Genomic DNA, 27,092 nt, shown 5'->3' on the forward strand with positions numbered 1-27,092 from the left:
TCTGGCTGGTGCTTTAAAAGCTGAATGACCATTTGCAAAACAGAGAGTACACAACAGTAAATTTAAAGCTGCATTTTTTCAGCACTTAAAAACTTTTACAAAAGTCCTCTGATTCTATTATAAATATAACATAACTGGAAATCTTAAGACATACACACAGGCTAGATCTGTTGTCACAGCAGGAAATTTCTTATTTTAAAGCAAGTGCCACAGCAGGACCTTCTTCAACTGTCACAGCAACATGTTTGGCTTCTAATATGTAAGTGATTTTTTACGTTTTCCAGCAGCAGTTCAGTTAATCCAAAATTCACCATTAAAATTCTTATTGTTTGCAGAAATGTTTAATGTAACACTGCCTCTACAGTACAAGAAATGAACAGAAATATCAGCAATTAGATGATGCCAGAAACCCAAAACACGTCAAGATACAGCAGTCATTTCTTCAGGACAGGGTAAAAAGAAGATGAGCTGGTTGGATTCTAGCGGACTACATTTCAGGTATTTAAACTGAAGATACAAGCCACAATCAGAAAACAGAGATAATTGTTTAAAGAGAAATACATACAAATTTTAACCATCCTAACTTTGAACATCAGACAATCCCAAGACTGAATTTATTGTGTCATCACCAGGTTATTGAAGTAGGACTCAAAATTCAGCCCACTTGTTTGATTAATGGTGCAATAGCAGTCTTGTTTTGAAAAAAAATATTTAGGACTAAATTAAACAAACCTACCTTGGCTGTTTTTAGGCCTGCTGGAGTAGGGGGTGTAATGGCAAAAAAGAATGGTGAGGTATAGAAGAGAAACCAAGAGAATAACTCCTTAGTTGATGTCATGCACTGCAGTAAGGAAGGAATGGATGGCTGGGATAGGTGGAGATAGTACAGTGCAGAATGATTAGTGAAGAATGATTAACACTATTGTGGGACTGAGCAGCTATCATTTCCCTCCATGCCAGTGTTTCCTTGACATAGATGACATCAGTAGAGATGGAGATGAGCTGAATACTTGCTTCAAGTTCTACCCCAGCTGAAGCAATATTCGTGTGCATCTTTGGTGGATGTCAGATGTCTTAGATGAGCTGAAGGTTTTATATGTTGTAACCACCATAGAAACTTTATTTTCTCCTGCAGTAATTACAGGTCCATTTTTAAATCAAGGATTGGATTTTTCTCTAAAAAATATGCTCTAGTTCAAACAGGAATTACTGCAGGCTTGTGTTATGCAGGAGATCATACTAATACTCTTGGGGAAATTCTGCGCCCAAAACTAAAACATTCTGCACCAAAAAATTTAAAATTCTGGAAAATTCTGTATATATTATTTGTCAAAATAATGCAATATAATCACACCAGTTTCATGTATTTTGATAATTTATTTAAACTTCCATACAGAAAAAAAATCATAATAAGTGTTCAGCATTTCCTAAACTCATGAAAGTTAAATTACAAATACTTGGTAACCAATACCCTGCATTCCAGTTATAATCCTGGATTTTCATTTAAATTACATTACAGAATACCAAACACCAAAATAAAAGTAAAGTAGAATGTCACTTTAAATTGCTCAGACTTTCACACATGAAAATCATTCACATTTTCTAATTATTGTCCTGCATCTTTTTTTAAATGGTTAAGTAAAATACATCCTGAGCTGTAATCTGACCCCATTGTGCCACTTTGGCACACGAAAAGAGGGGGAAAGCACATACATCTCTCTAGCTGAGGATTCCCTTGCTGTCATTTACAGTAAGGCTCCTTTACAACACTCTGGCAATGGAAAGGAGTCTTAATTGACTAAAAATGGGAACAATTAACTGACAGTGGGAACATTAGCAGCCTGTCTGCTTAGTTGTTACATTTCTGCTCTACCTCAGAGACAGAGCCTGTCTCACACAACCTTACGCCTCCAAGCCTGGGATGCCTCAACAGCGAGCGAGAGAGTGAGTAAGGGCTAGTCTACACTGGCAACGCCAAAGTGCTGCCGTGGCAGCGCTTTAATGTGCCTTGTGTGGTCACGGCGCAGCACTGGCAGAGAGCTCTCCCAGCGCTCTAAAAATCCCACCTCCACAAGAGGCATAGCTCCCAGCGCTGGGAGCACGGCTCCGAGCACTGGTGCACTGTCTACACTGGCGCTTTACAGTGCTGAAACTTGCTGCGCTCGGGGGGGGCGGGTTTCACACCCCTGAGCGAGAAAGTTGCAGTGCTGTAAATTGCTAGTGTAGATGAGCTCTTAGTCTTTCTCACTCATTGGCACGCTGGCATGTGCCCAGCCCCACCCCCTGGCGTCTCTCCATGGACACACACATGTCCAGCCTCCCCTCACCCATGTGGATCTGCGTCTTTGCGGGCTGCTTCCAGCAGACGCGCTTTGGCTGCCAGGGAATATGTGCATGTTCCCCACAGATTTCTTTGCTCTCCCATTTTTCTGTTGGGGGAGCAAAGAAATCTGTGGATGGTATGAATGGATGAGCAGAATTCCCCCCAGGAGCATACTAGATCATCTCAGTGGTCTCTTCAGGCCTTGGAATTTATGATGCTCCATGTGTAGTTGGCAATTAATTTATAGTGATATTACAAAAAGAGAAATATAATGTACGACAAAGGCAGTAACACATTTATATTGTGTAGTGACTTACACACGTATTAAATCAAACAAAGACAGTGTGACTAACTGAATTAAGGATAACAACCTGAAAGATGACTGTTTTATTAATGGCTTTAGTCTATTTAAGCTTAACGTTTAGAGCTATCAATCCCGCAACTATGCTGCGGATATGAGCACCCATGTTTCAGATCATCATATAAGTTCATGATAAATTTCTTTTCAGTCTGCTGAGAGGTACTCAAGTTTTATTTTTTTCCCCCTCTAGAGACACAGTATCGTCACAGTGAATGTCATGTAGCTAATTCTGCATTTTCCTAGCTAAATATGACTTACTATAATTACATCTTATTAACGGTGTTGGAAATCTGGATTGCTGGTTATGAGTACTATACTTTGCCAGAGATCATATCACACAAGGTCACAGATTTTTATGGATTCATTTAAGAGTAATGAAATATCTGTGACACTGAATGATTTTGCTCGGGTATTTTTAGATAACTGAGTTTGAAATGAAATGAATTTAAAAGCCTGCATTTCATGTAAAGCCTCTTGAACTTAAGTGGGTGAGTCTGGGAGAACAGAGAAGTTTGCTATTAAACTATGTAGACCTTGAGGTGGGTGTTTTAGCTCACAGGATGGGGTAAAAATGCTTTTGAATCTAATTATTTTCTTTCTCAAGGGCTGTTTAGAGTAACAAATATGAATAATAGAAATCCAAATAACACAACAGTGGCTGCAATAATTTCCTTTTTTTCCTATTGGGAAATCTATCACTCTTTTGAGAGAGACTCCTTGTGCTTTTAGGAGAATGCAGCTCAAACCAGTAATATCTTTCATAGTGTAAATAATAACTGTGTCCACTCTATAAGCTAAAAAATGCCCATGGAAAGTTCAACTTTTCTATGGCCAAGGAGACTGTCTCCTGCACACACACACATCTCATTCTTGAGGCTGACAATTCCATTATTCCAGTGGAATGTAGCTCAAAGCCTTCTGAAATAGCAAAGGTGGACTTGTTCTTTAAAATGTACTTATCAACATGGAGATAATCCTTCAAATTAAAGCAAGACAGAACAGAGAAAGAAGAGGGTGAGGAGGCCTAAGAAATGTAAGGAAAAAGCCATGAGTTTGTGCCTTCTTTGTCCCGGTGTTCAAATGTCTGACATTTGGAGACAAGGTAGGTGAGGTGTCAAGGGAAGTAAACTAAGATTTAATACATCTCAGTACTATTTCCTACTACGAGTTCTGCCAAAATCACATAGGTATTGGTAATGCATTTACTGTATAATACATTTATATTTTTGTGGTTTACTGTGTTTAGACTTGTACACATGTAAAATTAGTTAAATGACATATGTTGTGAACAGGAGTTAAGGGAGTATACCAGGTCTTGGGTTTCAATAGCCCCCCCATATGGTGACCCCATTTTCTACCCAATGTCCTGGACCCTCCATTGCCAGAGGTCGAAGCAAGCTGCAGTGACCACTTCAGAACAGTTTTTGCTACACTCTGGTCTGTACAGAGTAACATGGATCATGTTCCTAAAGCAGCTGCCTGGTCCACTGAGCACACAGGGGTCCTCATCATTGTGTGGTCAGAGTACACCATCCTCCACAGTTTCACTCAGAACAGCAGGTACCTTCACTTGTACTGGGAGATTTCATGGTGGCTGAAGAAGCTGGGTATTGCATTGACTGGACTGCAGCACACTGCCAGGAACACAGTAAGCACCTCAGGGTCCTGTACTGGAAAGTGAAGAATTTGCATAAACACTCCAGGAGAGACTTCATATTTACCCATGATGCAATAGGTTGGATTGGGTGATCTCCAGAACAACCAGTACAGAGTCTGCAGTGGTTCATGACCCCCTCCAAAAGCCTGCCGGTCTCATCGTATGATGGAGTACCTATGATGGGGAAAGCAAGGAGGAAGCCCTGGGAGACCTGAAGGAAGAGGGACATATGATTCTTCCCCTTTGACCAGAGGGAGCTGATTGAGCAGCTACCCCCAAGAGGACTGCAAGCCGCAGCCAGAACCAGAATACAAGGTTTATACATTTTATGATGCATCCCAACCCTCCCCACCAATATCTTCTCTTGGTCTGATGCTATATGCCCAAAGCCCAGTCCCTGCTCTACTCCACCCCAAAATGGTGCCGGAGCCAGACACAGGTATAAATGAAAGCTTTTATTGAAATCCCATGAACCACAGTTATGTATTTAGTGGAAGTTCTAACAAAGTTTATTAACAAGATGTCATTGTCCTCCCCTCCCCTGTCTTTGCATTTCTTGGCCAGAACACTGCCAGTGCTAGTCCAGGGTAGCGTGGACTGGGAGAAAGGGAGGGTTGAGGTGGGATTGAAAAGGGGATGGCTGCGGAAGGACATTGTAGAAAACATAGAGTAATTCACGGATCCCCAAAAACACCCTTCCCTGCTCCTGGTTTTCCCACCCCTATGAATGGAAGCCACACGGAATGCAGGCGGTGGGATTGGGATGCAGGAATACTTAGGTCCAGGAAGGGAGAGTTTACCTTTGATTGATTGTCCAAAGAACATCAGAGCAGTTCTTTCTCCCTGTGAATTGGAAATATTTTTAACCATTCCCAGTCCCTGGTGTCTGGCCTCTCTCTGCTCTGAGGCACTCTGCAGGACCAGGGAGAAGTGGGGGTGGATGATGAATCTGCTCTGGCAGCTGCACAAACACAATGCTGTGCCACTTAGCTCTGGAGGCAACTGGCTTGCAGTGTTAATTGGCACATTCAGGGGACAAAATTAAGTTGGGGTACGTCTCTTTCTTCGCTGTCCCTTTAACTGCTGTTCAATGGACACAGGGGCTGCATATGCAGAGGATGCTGGTAGGATGTTAGGGTGTGTGTGGCCATCTTCAGTAGTTCACTATTCCTCTGCCTTAGGATCTCCATCTGCTAGCTTAGAATACTGTCAATTCCCCTTAAAAATGCTTCCCAGTCCTGTAAGTATATTTCAGTAATTTTTTGTTGTAGCAGAAATTCAAGTTGCTTCTTAAGGTTCAACAGCAGCACAGATGTGCTTGGTCCATCTTAATAGCTGACTAAACCCCTCTATTCAGCAATATGGAGAGGGGTGACCATTAGCAGAAACATCGCTTTGGCATAGATTGTTGGATCTTCTCCAGAGGACTGGAAAGCCACCACTTGTCCATTCTGGTATCTTGAAAACTGCTGTGTTCTCCAGATAATGGCAACCCTTTACAGAAAAATATAGGTAACAGTTAATGTCACCCAGTAAGAAGACAAACCCTACCCCAATTGGGCCCTTGATACACTGTAAGCATTATATTAAAAAAAAAAAACAAAAAAAAACCCATGAGTACAGTTATCTTACATTATTAACCTGTGCTCCTTTCCCAGTAGCACCTAAAGTTATCTGAGAATGCAGGAAAATGTAACAATTACATTCCTAAAATGCTAAAACGTATCAATGTTGTGGCCTTTGGCAGCACTGTTATGTTATGTGGGGGGATTCTTTGCTTCCTTCACAGGGAAAATATATATAATGATACTCTTGTCTTTTCACTGCCAATGGGGAAAACAGTTCCACCAGGAGGGCAGGAATGGTACCCAGAGACAGCAAATGAAGAAGGACCTTAGAGAACCTGCTAATTGGCATGGACAGAAGAATCCAGGAACAGTTTGATTTCCTCAGAGCACAGGAGGATCATACTCTTCAGCAGGAGAAGGCACTGATAAACTGGTTCCTGGAGCAGGAGACATGCCTCAGGTTCTGGGACTATGCCCAGAGGGAATGGGAGTTTGCCCAAAGGGAACGGGATCATGCATTGATGCAATCATGTATTCAACTGGTGGTGGAACACATTCAGGGCCCACCTGCCATCATGGCTGCAGCCCCTCTCTCAGAACTTCACCACCTCCTTTTGCTTCTCCTCCTCCCCCACTCCTCCGGTTGCTTCTCAGGGTGTTGTTGTTCGGAGAATCCAACCCCAACCAGTGACAGGAAGGAGTCTGCTGGAGAACGGGCAGAACACGAGCTGCTAGCACCTGAAACCCCTTGCAGAGGAAACCACCATAGCATGCAGGTAGGGGAAGATAAGCCCATGGCTGTCCACGAAGCCCAGTAGGTGTCCGGTCCCCAGACCCCACACAGGAGAAATCCCTGTTTGTCCCTCTGGGCAATTTTCCACAGCCATTCCCCAGGTGGTGGGCAAGGAGATGGGTTTAGAAACAATAAAATGTACACATTGCTCAAGGAGTCTGAACCATTGTGTTTTCATTTGCATTTTTTTTTAAGGTTTACCGTTATGTTACATGGGTCACTTTCAATAAATATTACGATTTGATTTACTTCTGTGTGTACACCCTCCTTACTGATTTGATAATTTCTCAAGGTGTAGCATAGGTTTTCTTGATTCATAGCACAGGAATTTGATTTCTGTAAGTGTCTCTTACCATAACACTGGGAAGAATTCTCTGTCTCTCCCATGCCACTTTCCTTCCCCACCCCGCAAGCCCTAAACATTTAATTTAAAAGAAAAAAACAGAGAGCTAAGGACAGTGAACTGCACTCAGAACTAACTGCTCCTTTCACCAGCAGCAAAATAAAAAAACACAGGAAAGGTTTACATGCATGTCTTTTTGGCTTTGGTTATACATTAACTGTCCATACAGAAGGGAACAAAACTAAATTAACAGCAAAGACATCATGCAGTGAAGAGTGCTTAATCAGACCCCGGCCCTGCTGCCCCCAGCAAACCTTCAGAACTTGGGTGTAGTCATGCATAATAGGCAAAAAAAGTGCTATAATCACTGCTGTAAGGGATCAGTGTAAAGAAAGGAGTTCTGAAGCCTCTCCCAACCCTTTACAGAACTGTTTTTCTAGTCATTAAAATTGAGTGCTCTGGATAAGACACTGTTAAGACCGGTTTAAACATGAAAACAGAAATGTTGCACTATGATGGCAGTAGAACTGTATAGACACACTGCACAGCACAAACCCACCCCCAAAGGTGTCAGCCTTGAGGAGGCACCTGTGACGGGTTAGGCCCACGCTTCGGGGATGCCATCTGACGTACTGATGCCTCTCCTGCTCCACTAGGTTGGATTCCCTCTCCCTGTTTTGCTCTCCGGCCTCTTGCAGCACACACACAGAGGTAGGGCCATACCCAGCTGCAGACCCAGACTGAAGCCAGCTCTGTGTGAGAGGAATCACCCAGTACTCACGCGCACACCCCTTTTGGAGAATAAACCCAAAATAATACTGTCTTGCACTGTACAGAAAGAATTGCACAGTGCAAACTCATAAAAATTCACCCTCTCCATCAATCAAAGAGAGATATGCACAACTTCTCCCCCCCACCGTTAGAAATTGCACTAACTGGGTTTAATAATAAACAAAACAAATTTATTAAATATAAAAGGCAGATTTTAAGTGATTATAAGCAAAAAGAACAAAGCAGATTACTGAGCAAATAAAGCAAACCACGCATACTAATCTTAAGATCTTAAAGAGACTAGTTTCAAGAAGTAATCTCTTACCTAAATGTTATTTTAGATATGTTGCAGAGTCTCAGTAGCTTAGAGTTCCAGTTATTTTACTTACAGACTGGACCCCTGTCTCAATCTGGACTCACTCCGGCCTTTCCCTTCAGGTTAGTTCCTTTGTCCATTCAGTTTTTTTCAGCAGTCCTTCTTCTTGGGTAGGCAATGAAGGAGAGTCCCAATCAACTCCCGCCCCAGCCTTTAAAAAGGATATACGTAAGGCAGGAATCCGTTGTTTGATCCCCATCCCTCTATAGAGGAAAAGTACCAGCAGTGTCCAAAGTGGTATTTTGCATCAGGTCACCTTATCACCTGACCTGGTAGTGTCACAGCTAAGTCCCAGGATGCCTCTCAGGAAGGAGAGAGATTAGTATCTTCACAGTCTTATTGTTTCTTTTTAATGGGTCATTCAGGAGGATTGCCTACTGTTGGGCGTTCCCCCCAAGAACACACCCAGTTGTAATTGTTACATAGTCAATATTCCTAACTTTAGATACCTAAATGATACATGCATAAAAATTGGATAATCACATTCAGTAAATCATAACCTTTCCAATGATATCTTACATGAGCCATCTTGCATAAAGTATATCTCAGGTATGCCATATTCATATAATATCATATGTCATATTCATATAATTTCTATGCAGATTATGGGGTGTTACATCACAGTGCCCTCACACTTTTCTAAAGTCAATAGGTACATAAACATCAGCTGCAGGGGATCAAAACCTCCAAAAAGGTAATGTGGGCAGGATAGGGTGAGCTAGTGTCTATCACCATAGTCACCAAAGTTGCCATCTGGCTCCCAGCTCTTCCAGAATGTGTGAACATATTGCATCCTGGATTTTCCTTGTCTGCTGAGAACCAGGACTAGTGCGCACCTGGGTGGGATCCAGCAGTATGTGCAAAGCTGTTCTGTCCTGTGCTCACTCCATACAGACGCATTCACCTGTGCCCTCACAAACTTTATGAAGGGCCAAGTTTGTGAAGGCAGAGGTGAATGTGTCTGTATGGAGTGAGCACAGGACAGAACAGCTTTGCACTTACTGCTTGATCCCACCCATGTGCAAATTTTACTGTTAATTTGTTCCTTTCATTTAGACAGTTAATTTATTACCAAAGCCATAAAGACATGCATGTTCAGAACTGCAGGTTGGCAGAGAGGAAAGAGCTGAGATCCTCTTGCAAAATAGTTGAGCACTTTGGAGTCCATACAGGACTGGACAGTGTCTCTCTCACACATACTCTTTCACACACACGCACACACACACACACACACAGAGTTCATGATGATACTTTTATCCTGTATTTATGCTTATGCCAAATGTGGCATAAAATGCACTGCAATTCATCACAACATTTTTGCACAATATTTGAACCCTCTTATGTAACTATCAGTAAAATAAGTAAATAAAAATGTATAGCTTTTTAACTCCTCCTCTTTTTTACAATTACTTAAACACTGAAGTGCCACTTATTTAAAAAGTGAGAGGAATGTTCAAATTTTAATTCGTTTTTTTCCAATTGAAGGATGCTACACTGCAGACTTTAAAAGACTGCCGATTTAATTCCTATATCCAGATTACCAGCTTTGCTCTCTTCTTCTCCTCCTCCAGTTTTACTTTAAGTTCCAGATCCTCACCTGGTGTAAGTCAATGGTGCACAGCTGATTGACATCAGCTGAGGAGCTGACCTTATGCACTAGATTTTTGAAAGTGTTCAGCCAGCAGCCACAACTGAGAGCAAATTTTCAAAAGCACTCTGAATGTAGCAACTGTTCAATGCTTTGCACTTTTGAAAATCTGGCCCTAAATGTTTAAAACTTTCAATCTTCTTTGGGGATCCAGGAATTATTACTGGAACTTCACAAATATTTTTACATCTATTGTTATGTATTTTTAATCTGCCATTAGGAAATTAGTTGGATGTCTTGGAAACATAAGTGCACTATATTTAATACAAACTAGTTAACTGAACTTCCACAAAATCATTACTGACTATCATTTAGAGAATGGCAGGTGGCCAATGAAATACTCAGTGAAGTTTTCTATACATTCATCTATGGTTTTCAGACTGGACAGGTTTTGCAATTAAACATCTTGCTCTGGAACACTCTTTATGCACGTAGCAAATGTTAGAAATATCATGAAAATGCATATGTATTATGACTTTAGACTGCTCAAGGCTCATTCTCCTCGCTTGTGCCAATGTTTTACTTGTATAATTCCATTTAAGATATTCCTAATTTACACACTGTAAGTGAGAGGAGAATCAGACCTCTAGCTTCTTTAACCCAACTGCAAATTATTTTTTTTCTGACTCTAATGCTTCATGCAGGTTTTTACTGACAATCAGCTAAAACGCCCATTACTTCACAATATACTGTATCACCAATACACAGATTGGAATTAGCATGTGGTTATCCAAAATACAGCTTGCTTGATGATATTTGGTCTCTGAAATGTATTTACAAACATATTAAAAACAAATCTTTTTTTCATTCTAACTATAATGTCAAAGTCATTAATCTATTTCATTGTGGAAACTATTGAAATAAAGTAAAATTGAAATGAAGAAAACACGGATAAAGATTAAAGAAAACAAAACAGCAAGGATTATTTCATAATATTGTGCGGTAATGTATTTTATCTCTCCACAACAACCCCTGATTTTTTCTAACCCTAAATTTGTGTACCTGATTGACAGTTCATTATTTAATCATTCATAAGGAATACACACTGAAAACAGGAAATGGTTAAAAAGAAGAAGAGATGTAGGGGTGATAGTAAACATCAAAAGCACTTACAAAACCATCCAACAAAACTAATTTACAAAACCCAAAAGATTAAATCGGATACTGAGGGGGTAAACTTTGGGGGTAAGGATACAAGACATTAAAACAAAGGAGAAACTGCAGTGGATGGGAAATTCCCTAGGGTAGGAGGATAATGAGTAAAGTAGGATTGTCTAGTAGTTAGGGAAGGTTATTGCAAGTCAGAAGATTTGCATTCTTTTCTGGCCATTTCCACAGACTTGATGTGCAACTTTGGGCAAGACTATTGACCCCTCTGTGCTTCAGTTCCTGTGTTGGAGAAATAGGCTTACTGTTTTAAATCACTCAAATACTATGGTAATGAGTACCCTAGAAATGCCTGTAAATAAGAGAAATTTCTGGACCAATAGCTTGAAAGAAATTGCCTAGACACTTGAGGAGTTTTAGGGCATAAAAATACTTTGCTATCAGATGGGTAAAAAATAAGAATAATAACCCAAATATGCATCCTCAAAGAGGATCTCATCAATTGTAGTGAATTGCATAATGATCTAGAAATGAAGGAAACTAACTGAATGAAATAGTCTCTTGAACTACTTCTGCCAATACAGGGGCAATTCTGAAGAACTGAAATAGGAAAAGAACTTCTATTGGAAATGGTCAAAGAGGAAAGACCCAAGCAATCCTCTATAGCCTGTGAAAGCCCACAAGGGAACTTTAATGGTAGAGGGCTTAGAAATGTATGTGTGGAAAAAGTAATGTGTTACAGGAGGGTTCTGTAAAAATGATATCTGTATATATGTAAATAGTGAATAGATAATGTGTCAGTAGATGACACTCAAAAAATATACACAATATTTTCTTGTTTTTGTAGGGTTAGCAAAACTTGTGCACTGCAAATAGCTTCTTGTGTGCAGTCATTAAAATATGAAACAGAAAAGAGGCTTAAGTATTAATAAAAGGAAATGAAAATATCGATTATAAAAAGGATAACATTGAAATGCTACATTTAAAAATTGATCTTCAACAGGACATATAAGGAAAAGTGGCATGAACTATTGAAAAATAACTGTTATGAGTGTGAGAAATGGAATGTATTCAATTCAAAAACTCTGAATGACGTGTTTCAAGGGTATCAGCTAAGAAACATAACCATTTAACACTCATTTTGAACAATTATAGAAAATTGGAAGGTACAGTATCAGATGATTGAAATAAAGAAAATGTGTACCATTTATTAAAAAAAAAAAAAAAGTAATCCTGCAATTATCATTTGTTTCATCTCACCTCCAGCCCTCATACAACAATGATAAAATCCCCAAACATGTTCAGTTTAGACAGAGATGTAATCAACAATTAGGATCAGTTTTATAAAAATCTAATCATACTGGGCAAATTTGCCCCCTCTTAAATTTTACAAAATTAATGGATTTAGAGAATGTAGAAGATTTAAAACATAATTAATTTGATAGATTAACTGATTAAATCATGCTTGACAAATTAAAGTAAAAAAGACTCAGAGATTGCAATAAGGAGTGAACACTAGCTTAAAAACCATGGCAAAAAAAAAAAAGATAATGATAAAAGGCAACCCACTTAGTTCTGGTCTACACTAGGAACTTACTTTGCTATAGTTACGTTTCTCAGGGGTGTGAAAAAATCCACATCCAGGAGAGACATAGCTATATTGACCTATCCCCGGTGTTGACAGCACTAGGTCAGCGGAAGAATCCTTCTGTGAGCCTAGCTACTACACTTCAGGGAGGTGGTTTATGTCCACCGATGGGAGAAGCCCTCCTGTTGGTATACCTAGTGTCTACACTTAAAATGTTATATTGCATTTTAAGTGTAGACACACCCTTAGTTGTTGGGAAGTGTCAACTCAGCTGCAGATTTCCCAGTGGCATGATGTACTTCAGCACAAGAATAAGGTAAAGAGTCTTAATGAGTTTTAGCAGTGCGATTAGAGCAGCATTCTTGGTTTCACTGTTGATAAATAAGATAAGGGACAGACAGGTCAGTAATGAGCCCCCTTGTCCATGCTTCCACTGGGAATAGGGAAGTTGCCTACATCTGTTCCTACTTATGTGCAGTTGGGGGACAGCTTGCCATTCCCTGAATAGCCCTAACCATTCCATAGGACAATAGGAGGGAATGGAGTTTTCAGATCAGCATTTCTTACTTCATATGATACCTTCATAATGAGGAGAGTCATGGTCTGTTGTGAGGCTGTGGAAGGAAGTGAGGATTTCATGCAACACTAAGGATGCAACATTATGGGGAATGTCCCTGGCAACCCATATCTTCTCCAAGGTTTGCTCAGCCAGAGCTAGTTTCAGAAAATCCTTGCCTGGTTTTAGTTTTCTGTGTAAATTTTCCACACAGTCCAGAGAAATCCAGATTTGTCTAAGATCTTCCCATTACAGATAGAGACATTGGAGGAAGGATGGTGCTGTGTTTCACTGCTCATGGGAAGAGGCATCTTGTACTGTGTATTTGCTGAAGTCTTTTTCTTGGGGATATTACATTTCCCCCTTAGATCATTATACTCCTGCATGGGTTAATCAACTATGGAATATAAAAACAAATTTTACCAGATGGTATATTCTTTTTATCCTTACTTTAGGTTGAGTAGAAACCTGGTAGTCAGCTTGTAATTGCTGACTATTTATGTAGATATAGTGTTCTATAATTTGCTTTATAATGGCCTACTATCTGGACTAAATATGTGTTTGATTAAGAAATCTCCTTAACTGCTGGTGTCCTTCAAGTGTTATCCAAAATAGCTAAAGGATTGGTTTACTTGAGGGTAGGAAGAAAGTTAATTCTGATTGCAAACCACATGCTTAGAAAAGTCTAGACTTTATTAGCACTCTTGCCAGCTGGGGAGAAAAGCTTTCCGAGTTACTGAATTTCATTATCTTAAGAAATAACTTGCTCAGCTAAAAAGTGTTCCCAGTGCTGATGATTGCAGAGGGAAATAAATTAGTAGATCAGAAATCCTCCACCATGAGGATTACAAAATCAGATCAGATTTTCTGCATTAAAAATATCCTGGGAGGAAACTCATTTCTGTATGTTTTTATTTCCTATATCTCAGCTATTTCTGAAAGAGAGGTAAACAAATCAGAATGGTAGCTTTGAAGGCCCATTTTAAACAGGTATAAATGACTGCACAAGGTGCAAATTAATAGAGAATCTAGTCCAGTATTCTAGTGACATGTTTTGGATTTGAAAGGTTCTTATGCATCAAAGATGTTGCTAGGAAAAGGTGCATGGGGTCAACTTGGAGGGCTAATGAAGATGCTCATTTTAGCAGTTATATTTATAAACATGTGAAATAAATACCTTATTGATTGTTGCTGCAAAAAAGCTCCAGGGTTCACTTCTTTATCCTAGGTCTCTTCATGCTTATCACAAGTTTGTTGAATAGGAGTGAATGTCTACTGGGGAAATAGGTAGAGTTAGCCTGAAAATGGAAATCTCTTCCAGTGAGAAGTTTAATGTTTTTGAGCAGTATTAAAAAACTTTAAAAAGGCTTCAAAAAACAAAGGCAATATATGGAAAGCCATCTCTGAACAGAGGAACAGTCCCACAGAACACATTAATAGCAGTCTGGTATAACACCTATCAAGATGCATGCGTACTTACATATAGTCTTATAGCCCCAGCAGTACTACAAGTGGCATAGGTGGAAGGAGTAATAAACAAAATGAAGTACACACAAATGCCAAAGGCTACTATAGAGAAAGGTAGATGAAGTAATATCTTTTATTCAACCAACTTCGGTTTCTGAGAGAGACAAGCTTTCAAGCTTACAGAGAAGTCTTCTTCAACAACACTGCAAAAGACTCACATGACCAACAAGTTAAAGACCTCCTAGAACAGGGGTCGGCAACGTTGGCATGCGGCTCGCCAGGGTAAGCATCCTGGCGGGCCGGGCCAGTTTTATTTACCTGCTGACGCGGCAGGTTTGGCCGATCGTGGCCCCCACTGGCCGCGGTTCGCCGTCCCGGGCCAATGGGGGCAGCGAGAAGTGGAGTGGGCGAGCAATGTGCTGGCCGCAGCTTCTCGCCGCCCCCATTGGCCCAGGACGGCGAACAGCGGCCAGTGGGGGCCGCGATCGGCCGAACCTGCCGTGTCAGCAGGTAAATAAAACTGGCCCGGCCCGCCAGGGTGCTAACCCTGGCGAGCCGTGTGCCGAATGTTGCCGACCCCTGTCCTAGAACTACGACTGGCAAAGCCTGCCAGGTGAGTTGCTGAATTATCAGGCAACCAGGTAGATTTGATTCAGAAATTCTGCTGCAGTGCCTGATAGGAATTTGTAGTTTGGTTATTTCATGTCCCCATTCTCTTCTATGGGCCAGGTTCCCCAACCATACTATATCTCCCATGAAGTGTCATGGCAGCTTATCAAAAGGGGAGACTGTGGTGCACCATGGCAGCTTATCAAAAGGGGAGACTGTGGTGCACCCAGCCTATAGAGGAGAATGGGGGGCATGAGGTACCTGAACTACAAATGCATGAGGCACCATGGCAGAATTTCTGAGTCCAAATTTAGGTTTTCATCTGAACGTTTTCAACCATTTTTTAAATAGTTTATGATTTCTTGTCAAATTGTTGAAATTTGCCATGGGGAGATATTTTTCCAACCAGCTCTACTGCTAAGCCATTCCTCCTAAGGAATTTTCCCCACTAATCTGGTAGAGATTTGTATGGTCTAAGATGCCATATGGTACATATTTCTGGATATATTAGTTTCTCTGTTAGCCCGTATCACAAAGAGTACTGAACAAAAGTAGATAATACTGCAATCTCAAAGAGACTAAGTCACCTATAACAGAACAACTAAAATGATACCCTAATGTATGCTGTGAGAAAAGCTTGAACATTAGGCTCAGTAGTATTCACAGAGAAGAATAAAAACAAAAAGAAAATCTGAAAAAACATTGTGTGTAAAATGTACGTGGGCCAGGTTAGGAAGATCTATTTCACGCAAAGTAAATATTTTACTGAGAAGCATTAATAAAAATAAACACTCAAGGCCAAAACCTCAGCTGATGTAAACTGGCATAGCTCCATTGTCCACAGAATTATGATGACTTACACCAGATGAGGATCTGACCCCAAATGTTTACAAGACAGAATTACTTTTTTGAATGAGGAGAAGAAAAAGTTCTGAGAAAATGCAAGAAGAAAAATCAAAGAACATAGTCCATTTATCTTCACTTTTCTTAGAACAAACAGACAAAAAATTGAAATAATAGAAGAAAATGAAGTGACACAGTCAGATCCATATCCAAATCTACATTTCTGTTTTTGTCCTCTGTTAATCTGAAATGGTTGCTGCTCTTTCTGGTACCAGTTACAATATTATGGACTAGAAGAAAGATTAAGATTCTACATCACTGAAGATTTGAAATAACTAATGTTTGCTAACATCTTTAATAGACTTAAGGATATTGTCTTAATAGAAATGCATCTGCAAGTGTTCTTCAAAATCTGTCTTGAAGGAAGTCAAAGAAGATTAATCTAATTATCTCCATAAAATCCCAGAGAAAGAGGTCACATTTAAAAAGATTCCTTTGCATTCCTTCCAATCTTATTTTGGATGGAGACAGGCTAAAAGAAAAAGAGAGAGTGTGGAGAGGGGAATAAGTGACCAGCTTTTAAAACAATGCATATTTCCTTAAAGTAAACACAAATTGTACCTGATGATTCAAGGAAAAATTACTCTTAAACTGTATAGGAATTGTTGATGAAGTACTGCCATCTTTTGGTTATACAAATAAAGAATATGGGGGAAGGATATAACTGTCTTAGAAAGAAATATCCAGGCTGAAGTACTAACATGATTTTTTTGTCTCCATATTGACCTACTTCGCTTTTTTGGATAATGCTTTTCAGCTGAAATTGTCCATTAATAGGCTTCTTCATTACATTTTATTACCACACTCCTATCAGTGAAACAGATGCAACAAAATGGTTTCATGCAAGAAGAAAAATCTGATGTAGGCCTTGTTGACTGAGAATAAGCTAGTCCAAGTTAGTTTGTCTATAGTTTCTGTACTTTCTAGTCTGTGGCTAGCCTTACATGTTAGTGCTAAGTTACTAGTAATTGAAGTGCTATTACTTTTTGAATGCATTTTGCGAGAATAGTTTAGTAAATGATTTTGCAGATGACATTTATTGCAGAAAAGTTATCTGGCAATCAATTGCATGTCTTAAATCAACATGGTATTGGGTAAATAAAAACATGCTTCCCATTTCTGAGTTGATTTAGAAATTTAACTGTTGTAGTGTGAGATTCAGTGTTTATATGTGAGTATTTAGAAGTAATTTCATAAACCTGCTAATTTATTATTTGTACAATTTTCCATTAATATTTACAAGAGGCAGGTAATTCCATGTTTGCAGAATTGTAATATGGTATGAAACTTTTTGTTGGATAAGGAAGCATTGTCATTAAGAACCAGATGAGAAGAATAATTAAAAAGCCAATGTAAACTCTGCCTGTGGAAGCTTAGTGTGTAGATTCTACCACATTCAAGACATTTTCAAAATCACTGTAATGTCTGCTTCTTTTTATTCTGATGAAAATCCCTCATTCTTTTGCAGCTGTGTTAATTGCAAAATTTTCAGTCCTGTTTCAGAGGTTGAGACCCATTTGGAAATGCTGCTCAAAAAGAAGGATTTTTTTTTTCTTCACAATTTTTTCTCAGTTTAATTCATTCACTTTTAGGAAAATGAGAGAGGGATTTATTTTTAGGCCCCCTCCTGTGGTCACATGCTCAGCTGAAGTATCGTTGCCTTATGCCACATTGCTGATCAAATCTAGCCCTAAATATTTTGTATCTGGACCTTGGAGAACTCCAGTGCAATTCAGAAGTGCTGTTTAGCCATCGTAGGAGCGCCTATCCCACTTCTGCACTCCAAGCTGTTAGTATAGGGGGCATTATTGGATTAAATGGGGTATGGCCTAAATACCCCTATCCTCTGCCAGTCCCCATTTGGGCTTTCACCTGCACAGGTCAAAAATAGATTATGGTATATAAGTGGTATTATTCTAGCTTACAAAGGAAGAGGGTGGAGTGTCAGGGTTTACATTTGTGTGTTTGGGGGAAGGTAGAGTTTTAGTGGCAATGTTTAGTCTCAAAATGGGAAAGCAGATAGATTCCCTGAGGCTCTCTGTTCCTTATTACAGACTTAGCAGGTTGGTCTGGAAATACCTGCCTAGCCCCAATGGCAGGGATGTTGTTTAATGGGAGAGTGATCCTGATTTAAACCCGGATTTGAGAGAGTTTTAGTTTGGGTAGGTCTAGTTTCACTTTTGATTGTAAATATTTTGAAAACCTATAGTCTCAAGCAAGGCTATTGATTCTTGATTATCTATGTCTGCATGTGTGTTTATTTTCTGGTAAGTGCAACAACATGGGGAGAAATTTTGAATTAGTTATGGCAATTTGTACTACAAATAACTGAAAGGTAGGTCACTACTTCAAATAAAGTCTTAAATTCTGTTATCAATTATACCTGTGTAAATTCAGAATAACTTCACTGAAGCAAGATATACACTAGAGGAAGCAGAATTTGGGCACAGAAATTGTTATTTTGACACTCAAGGATAGCTAGATTAATTTTGCAATCTATGAATTAAAAAAATGTTGTTTTCCGTCTAAGTTGATTGACATGGTTTCAAAGAAAGTTCTTAATTTTGTGAAGTAAAGTAACAAGTATCTCACGTCTTGTGATGCCCTTTGTAGTCTGTGAATCTTTGATATAAAATATATTTTAGATATGGTTATGGAAATCCATAGGGAGATAACTACAAAAAGCTATTGGAGCTCCCAAAAAACCTCCCTATGGATTTCCATAATCATATCTAAAATGTCAAAATGTCTTCTATAGCAGGGGTCGGCAACGTTTGGCACACGGCTCGCCAGGGTAAGCACCCTTGCGGGCCGGGCCAGTTTATTTACCTGCTGACGTGGCAGGTTCGGCCAATCGCGGCCCCCACTGGCCGCGGTTCGCCGTCCCGGGCCAATGGGGGCAGCGAGAAGCAGCGCGGGTGAGGGATGTGCTGACCACGGCTTCCCGCCACTCCGATTGGCCTGGGATGGTGAACTGCGGCCAGTGGGGGCCACGATCGGCCGAACCTGCCGCGTCAGCAGATAAATAAACTGGCCCGGCCTGCCAGGGTACTTACCCTGGCAAGCCGCGTGCCAAACGTTGCCGACCCCTGTTCTATGCCAAAGACTACAAAGGACATCACAAGACATGAGATACTTGTTACTTTACTCCACAAAATTAAGAACTTTCTTTGAAACCATGTCAGTCAACTTAGAAAGGAAACATTTTTTTTATTAATAGATTTTAAGGCCAGGAGGGACCATTATGGTCATCTCGTCTGACCTCCTGCATAACATAGGCAAAAGAATCTCACCCAATAATTTCTGCATCAAGTCCATAACTTCTGTTTGAGCTAGAGCATATCTTTTAGAAATACATCCTTTCATGGCTTAAAGACTTCACTGCTGGAGAATCCATGGCTTCCCTAAGTAACTTAGCAGTTAATTACCCTCACTGTTAAATTTGAACATATGAGTTATTAAGAATGTTTTATTAAGGGCCAGATTGTGGCCTGACTTCTATGGCCACACAAGGGAGTAAGGGGCCTAAGGCATTCCCTTATGCCATGAGCTGGCAACCTGAATCAGCTAGCAGCGCCGTGAGAAGAACAGACTGAGCTACAGCCTCCATCCCCTCACAAGTAGCTGTGGGGGGGGAGCAGGAAAGGGTGAGGAATGGGCGCAGCTTTGGCACAGCCCCTTCCATGTGTTGACTAGTGTAGCTAAGCTGCTTTGCCAAGGGAAATGCCCTGTGCGGGGTATATACTTGGCACAGCCTACTTCCCGCTCAGATCAGGGGAAACCCCAGAAGGTAGATGGTGCCCTTAAGCATGACCATATGCTTTCCAGTCTGTTCCAGGGGAAACACAAGAACATGAGGCCCCTTGCTTGAGGCTCATGGGAAAGCCATGAGTGAGCCCTATATAAATATCTGTGATACAGACAATTTCCCCAAGAATCAAGTTGCTGTGAATGATTGTAAGGATGCAATGTGCTGTAAATGCTCATCGGAGAGCTGTAAAGGGATACACATACCCAGGGAAATTACAAATGAGCAGTTTAATGAGAAAAATTTGAAAGTGATAACACCTGCACACTTTCAGTAGTCTGAAGGCTAAGTGATTTATTCTCCATTCAACGTGTACACATAATTCCCACTAATGTTAATGGAAATAATGCACATACATTTAGAGGAAAAATACCCTTAAGCATTTCTGTCACTTTCCCAGCCTCAGTCTGCTCCTGCAGGGCAGAGACATCACCAGGGGATTAATAAATCCTCTCTTACATGCATATCTCAATTTATAATTGTGATCATTTACAATTAGACATCCTGGGCCTTTTTTTCACTGAGGCCTCAATCTGGCTTCTACCTCTGTCCACATACATCTGCATGCACATTTTCTCAGCACTACCATCTGCACATAGGTATTAAAATCTACCACTTGTGTACATAGAGGTAGGCACAGTTAAAATGTATGTGCAATCATGATTGTTTCCTGCTCACATAGAGGCCAGGGTCTTCAAATCCAGTTCCCTAAATTTTAGGAATCAGGGTTAACTGTAGTGTTTTGTCCTTGTTTGGTAAGAATATGTTTTTCAGTAAAACTGGTTATAGAGTCCCATGTTGTATGTGAGATACTCTTGAGTATGGTATAGTTGTTGTATTTCCTTTCACAGCCACTGAGCTACCCTTGTAATAATTAAATGCCAAAAACCATTTTGAGAATGTTAAGGTTGCACATGTAAGCATTTAAAGTCAATAAATGCACATACATGTCATACAACCTTAACTGAAGCAATTGCTTCTGTTATAATATTTAGCTCTTATACAGTTTTACATATGTTCACTGTGCTTTACAAACATTAACTTAGTTAATCTTCAAACTCTCTGATTTAGTTAAGTCCTATCCCCATTTATGAATTCTGAAATTGAAACACAGAATTGAAGTGACTTAATCAAGGCCTACTAAATAGTCTGACATTAATGGAGCCAAGATAAGAGCTCAGGAATCCATGATTCCCAGCTGTGTGCTTTTTCATTTAGATGACATTGCCTCAATGAGAATCTGTGCTTTGGGATATCATGACAATGTAATATATTATATGAAACAAAATGTTATTGTATTCTCTGATAGTCTATTTGCTATTTTATCTGCAGTAAAGATATGTTAACTAAGATGTACTGCAATGTACATGTTGTAAATAAAGTAAAATATATCTAACTGTATTGACTAGTATAAAATGTTTTGTTTTCAAAGGAGTTCAGGCACAGTTTGATGGTGATTTTACCTCCTGTAAAGTCTGATACAAAGCCCATTCATGTCAAAGAAAATATTCTCTTACGCCTTAGTGGGCCTTCAATCAAGCCCATAGTGAAGAACTATGCCAGATTTTGTAACTTCCATGGACTCCAGAGACAAACAATCTCTAATTTGGAACTTTGCTACCTTTTCCTCAATCCCCTAGCTGTCAGTGATCTCAGGGAGTTGGCCAATAACAAGTATCGCTCCAAAGTAGTGCTTTAAGGTAATATAAATTAAAGATATAGAGTTCCAAAGATATTGCTGAAGAAAAGTTGCTTGAAAGTAACATCTACCCACAGCACAAAAATAATAAAAATCTGTATTAATACTAGGACTAATGGAAAACTGCAGGCATGATAATCGTGAACGTTTCAAAACTGTTTAGGTCATATAATGATTTTCCAGTTTCTGGCAGACAATGTTTAAGAAGTTGTTATGCTGCCTCTGCCCTTTAGAAATCTCTGTGAAAACCAGACCACTGTGAATTGCATGTAGCAAGGAGAATTCCTGAAGTGATTACACAAGGAAAACAGCTCTGGAAGCACATGGAGGAAAGCCTTTGCTACAAGCAAAGTGTGACTGAGCCAGGGAATACAGATATAAGTAGATAAGCTTTTTGCAGAGTTTGTTATATACTGGGAAACAGATAATTGTAAAAAATGATTGACACGCAGTTAGAAAAGTAATAATAGCAGTTATCTAAGTGTGACTAGCTTAGTAAAGGAGCTTTGCTCTGTATTATAGAAAGACACTACTTCCTCCATAATTAATGTTGAAGCTACCTTCCTATTAGAAGCTTGAGTTTGAACCCCATTCCTAATTTTGCTCAGACTAACCTATCAGCTTAAAACTCTGCAGGCACGATTTCTGCCAGGGTAGAATTTTATCTGGAACAAATCAGAAAAGGAACCTGAGGGATATGATGGTTAAAAATACAAGGTAATTTCAGTTTCCTAATGCATTTTTGATTCTTCAAAATCTCTATGACTAATAACTCCAATTTTATTTTATTTTTTCATTTTGTTGGTCTTGACAACAGCTGGTGCCCTTTCATTGGTTTGGGAAATAAGGGAAATAATTAAAATATTTCCATATACAGCACAGACTCTGCAAATTTAAAATGGCTTTTGGCCCCAGTGCAAATGGATATGATTAGGGGAGTGGCAAGCAGAGAACTACTTTGTGTAAGAAGCTGAAGGGTGAACACAACAACCTGAGAAGATGTAGTTTAGGACAACAAGGAACAAAGGGACAGGGGTAGGAAAACAGTTCCAGGTGTTTGGCTAATAATTCCTACAGGCAGGTGACTGTTTTGATGGAGTCCATAATCTGTGGAAGTATTGCCAGCTTTCAAAATGGTGGGAAAGGAGAAATTGGACATATCTGAGCCAGCCATGAAATACACTGATGAATCCTTAGATGAGATGTCTTCTGTCTGCATGTTCCATTTGGAGGTTTTTGCAGAGGTTACCTGGTAAAGACAAGTTCTGGAAACTCAGATATGGGAATAAGCATTCAAGTAATTTACCTACGCTTGTTATATCTGACCAACTCTGGAAAATGGAGTGTAACTGAAACCACAGTCTGAGCTAATGAAAATGCAAATCACTCTTTTTTTTTTTTTTTAAACAACTTCTGATGAGCACTGCATTCCCTTAGTGAAAATGTGGCAGATACGACAAGGAAGAACTGGATAAGATGGAGTTAATGGTTCTGACTACTTCTTGTGCTTGCACTGTAGGTAAAAACACTTTTGTTGGTTCTTTCAGGAAATTTCTGTGATGAGAATACATTGTATAATTACTGATGTTGATTACATATTCACATGTCTTTGAACCCATAAAGGGGGAAAAAAGGAAAAAGGTTGAAAGAAAGCCATTCTGAAATAAAAGTGATCAGACAGGATCACCTGGTAGGTAGCTCTCAGTAATCCCCTACTTAGCCTCATATAAAGCAGATGGAATATTTGTCTCTATTTGACGTAAGAAAAACATCTGTTCTATTCATTCTGCTTTTTGTTTGTTTGTTTGTTTATAACATATCAGTCTATTCTGCGGTTGCTGTGAGAAAGAGGGTGCCGAACTCCACACAAACAGAATAGGAGCCAGATCTTCTATTGGTGTAAATTGGAGTGCTTCATTGACTACAGTAGAGCTAGGCAAGTTTATGCTATCTGAAAATCTGGCTCTGTAATTCTGATCTAATTCACTTTGTGTAGCCATACATGTGTGAATTCAAAGTGGATGTAAAATGCTACCATTCTGACTTGGTGGTATTTTACATCTACTTGGCACAAGTGCAAAAGTGTGAAGTGGTGGGGAATAAAACCTTCTATTTGCAGATAATTTCTATTGGCTTCAACATTTGTTTGCAAAAGAGCAAAGAAATGACCAAATACCAACTGAATAAAGTAGCCAGGACAAAAGTGAATCACTGACTGCAATTCATAAGTCCTTGTGATACCTGCTACTCAGCAGCTAGTAGTGTGTCTTCTCAGCATTGTGGTGTAGTAACTCTGTCTTTCTTATGTTCCAAGGAAATACTCACGGTGTAAGGGCTGAAACCTTTCTAACTTTCTTCTTGAAATGGTGTGATTGTGATTATGTTGTCCTTCTATCTGCCTACTTGCATAAATTATCTAATAATCATACAGATTCACACTTAGGAACCTTCTTCCACATTCAGAGGAGTAGCCGTGTTAGTCTGGATCTGTAAAAAGCACCAGAGAGTCCTGTGGCACCTTTAAGACTAACTGATGTATTGGAGCATAAGCTTTTGTGGGTGAATACCCACTTCGTCAGACGCATGTGGGTATTCGCCCACGAAAGCTTATACTCCAATACATTTGTTAGTCTTAAAGGTGCCACAGGACTCTCTGGTGCTTCCTCCACATTGTTCTGAGAATTCCACAATACTAACACATCTTAAATTTAATCATTAATTTTTGATGTTAATAAATGTATGTATGTGTAATACAGAACCACAGATTTGTCAGAGGGAACATAACATGATTAGCCAGATTTGGAATCTGAAATGAGTTACCTAAAATGAATTGTTGTTGATATTAAGCACTTAAGAGGCCACTCTTGTTTAAGAATTGAACCCACTGCTGTACGTCAAGAACAAGAAAAAGAACTGCAGCTAGGGATTAGGATTGAGCACCACTTGAGGGATAAAGTCCACAGAGCTTTCAGTCACTGAGACACTGTATTCATCAGTGGAGCTCACCAGAAACATTTCAATGAAATGTTTCTTACTATGGCCCAATGAGCATTTAGTATTTATTAAATAAGTGCAACAGCTCCAACAGGAGAAACTGACTGCATAGCCTTCTGAGGCCATTCACCAGGGATGTGAGAAACCAACATTCAAGTCCCTGCTCCAAACAAGCCAGACCAAGGCTTAAAACCCTTGATTTCCTAATAGACCAGGCCTAGTCTTACAGTCTCCATTTAATTCTGAGGTAAAATGAAACCTCAATTTTTTTTCATGAAGTAGAATTTTTGTTTTCCACTAAGTCATATTCACTACTGTAGTTATTTACATCTATGAAAAGCAGGTAGCATTTTTCACTGAATTTGCACAGCTATAAATGACTGCAAAAGGTGTAAGGCCGTGAAAAGTCAGACACAATGGTATTCAATAGAAATTAACCTGCAGGACATAAGAAATGTTAAGGCATTAGAACTGTATGTTATAAATGGACAAAAAAAACAAGATTACATTATAACTTTTGTTCTTTCTCAACTATATGTTGGATAGATTGAACTAGACATCTCCATTAAAATAAGCAGCACGTTTGAATCCATTACTAGTAATTACACTGAGTTAAATGATTAATTAAAATTGAAAAGTTGTACCATGACAACTGAATTAACATTATGACATAAAAATGATGGCACTGGAGAATATGTTATACAAAGTTTTACTATTGTAGCCCAGTTAGTTAATTTAGGGTTTAATCTAAATTAAATGACAATAATTGGAATAAATGCACAATGCAGGGACTCTACAGAAAGCATCAAATATTAATCCTAAAAAAAGCACACAGAAGTTAGGCAAGAAAGGTAATTGTTGTTACAAAGAGAAGATGAAATCACTACTGCTGTAAATGCATAAAGACATTTTATGGAAAATTGGACATTAATCTGTATCTGAAAGTATAGAAGAACTAAATAACTGACAATAAAGAAATGAGAATCAACCTGTTACAAATTGTTGTGCAATTAGATCTGGAAATCATCTGTACTATCTTGCTCTCCAGGTGATCTTTCATGCCAATTTTCTAGAATCTTACATCTGTTTAAACAAAAAAAGCATGAAAAAAAATTGTATTCCGTGACTGTCACAGTTGTGACTTAAACCCTTTCAAGAAATGGATTATAGAGATAAGGCCACAGGTCAGTACTGACACACTATCCACTTAACCCTAGCTGTGCCTAAGTATTGCAGCCTGGTTGATGCATAGCACTTACTAGCAGCTGTCTGCAACAGCTTGGTACATTGGTGTGAGTTAACTGTGGTTCAAATCCTGAAGTCCTTTTCAGTTCTTACTCAAGCAAAACTATCCATGGCTTCAGCTGGAGCTTTGCCTATGTAAGAATGGAAGGATTTGGCCCTATAAATACTCAAGGCTCTCAAAGCAGTTTCCAGATATTAAGGTTCAGAACATTCCTTATGAAGCCAGTTGGTATGATATTCTTTTTTACAGATGGGTAAATTGAGGCCCCATGAAGGGTTTGTGTGATGGGGTGTGTTCCCTGCATGGGCAGTGAAAGGATTAAGTGAAGCCAGAATGCAATTAGTGCTCCTAATTGCACCTGGAGAGTAAGTGAGGCCCAATCTAGTATTAGGCCCAGCTGAGGAGGAACTGAGTGTCTAATACAGGAAGGGCTTCAGGGAAGTAGAAGATTGAGGGGGAGAGTAATACTTGAGATGCGAGCTCTGGTAAAGGATTGATAGAGACAGTTGGAAAGGACAGGACTAGGGTGAGCTTTGACTAGAGGCCCAGAAGCTAAGGAGGTAGCCTTGGCATCAGTCTTCTGGGTAAGAGAAAGATGTAGAAAGAGACAGACAAGGATCTAGACCTCAGAGATGAAAGCTTTGGAAAGTGTTGCTTTGAACAAAGAGCAGTGAAGTGAGCCTAGGAAAGACTAGGGGAAAAGACCCAGAGAATGGTTGAACTAGGAAGTTGTCCAGTGAGGCAGCAAGGAATGTGACCTTTGCTGCTGGTTATAGGGATTCTGTAGAAGACCACAGCGTAGGAGGATGGGGGTTCCCATGTTGGCAACTGAGGAAGTTGGTGTGAAAGCCCTTTGACTCAAGAAGTGTTAAGACTATTGAGACAGGACTGGGCTGAAAACCTGGCACAAGGTGGTTAGTTTGGTTGATGGGACTTTATTATCCTGAAAAGAGAGGTTGGGGTGGGGGACTGTAAGTGAACTGGCCAGAAAGCCATGTCACAATAAAAAACAAACAGACCACTGCAGGACTGGACCTGCTGTCAGAAGGGTGTGCCAGAGGAGGAGAGCCTGCTATACCATTCCCAGCCAGGAAGGGGAGTGCCAGCTGGTAAGTTCCTCTTCTATAGTATGCTTATATTGTGAATTAATGAAAGAGCTGGACATATAATAATAGCCAGGTCTTACAGAGTGCTTTCCATCAGTAGATCTCAATGCACTTTACCAAGAAGGTAGGTCCATATCATTATCCCCATTTTACAGATAAGAAAACTCAG

At 39.7% G+C, this 27,092-nt stretch overlaps 1 long non-coding RNA gene across 2 annotated transcripts; it reads right to left on the bottom strand.

Moving 5' to 3' along the window:
• Nucleotides 1-1,497: 1,497 nt before the first annotated feature.
• Nucleotides 1,498-25,796, bottom strand: LOC135983749 (uncharacterized). 2 transcript variants are annotated; one of them, XR_010601528.1, is made up of 4 exons: nt 25,561-25,796; nt 14,269-14,366; nt 5,142-5,835; nt 1,498-4,354 (listed from the first exon to the last, which is right to left on the bottom strand). It is a non-coding gene; the product is annotated as an uncharacterized LOC135983749 (long non-coding RNA). The 2 variants fall into 2 exon arrangements; XR_010601527.1 differs by lacking the exon at nt 1,498-4,354 and having other exon boundaries at nt 4,795-5,835; nt 25,561-25,795.
• Nucleotides 25,797-27,092: the final 1,296 nt, after the last annotated feature.

The sequence above is a fragment of the Chrysemys picta genome, chromosome 5 (genome assembly GCF_011386835.1).
Source record: "Chrysemys picta bellii isolate R12L10 chromosome 5, ASM1138683v2, whole genome shotgun sequence".
NCBI classification, from domain to species: Eukaryota; Metazoa; Chordata; order Testudines; family Emydidae; genus Chrysemys; species Chrysemys picta.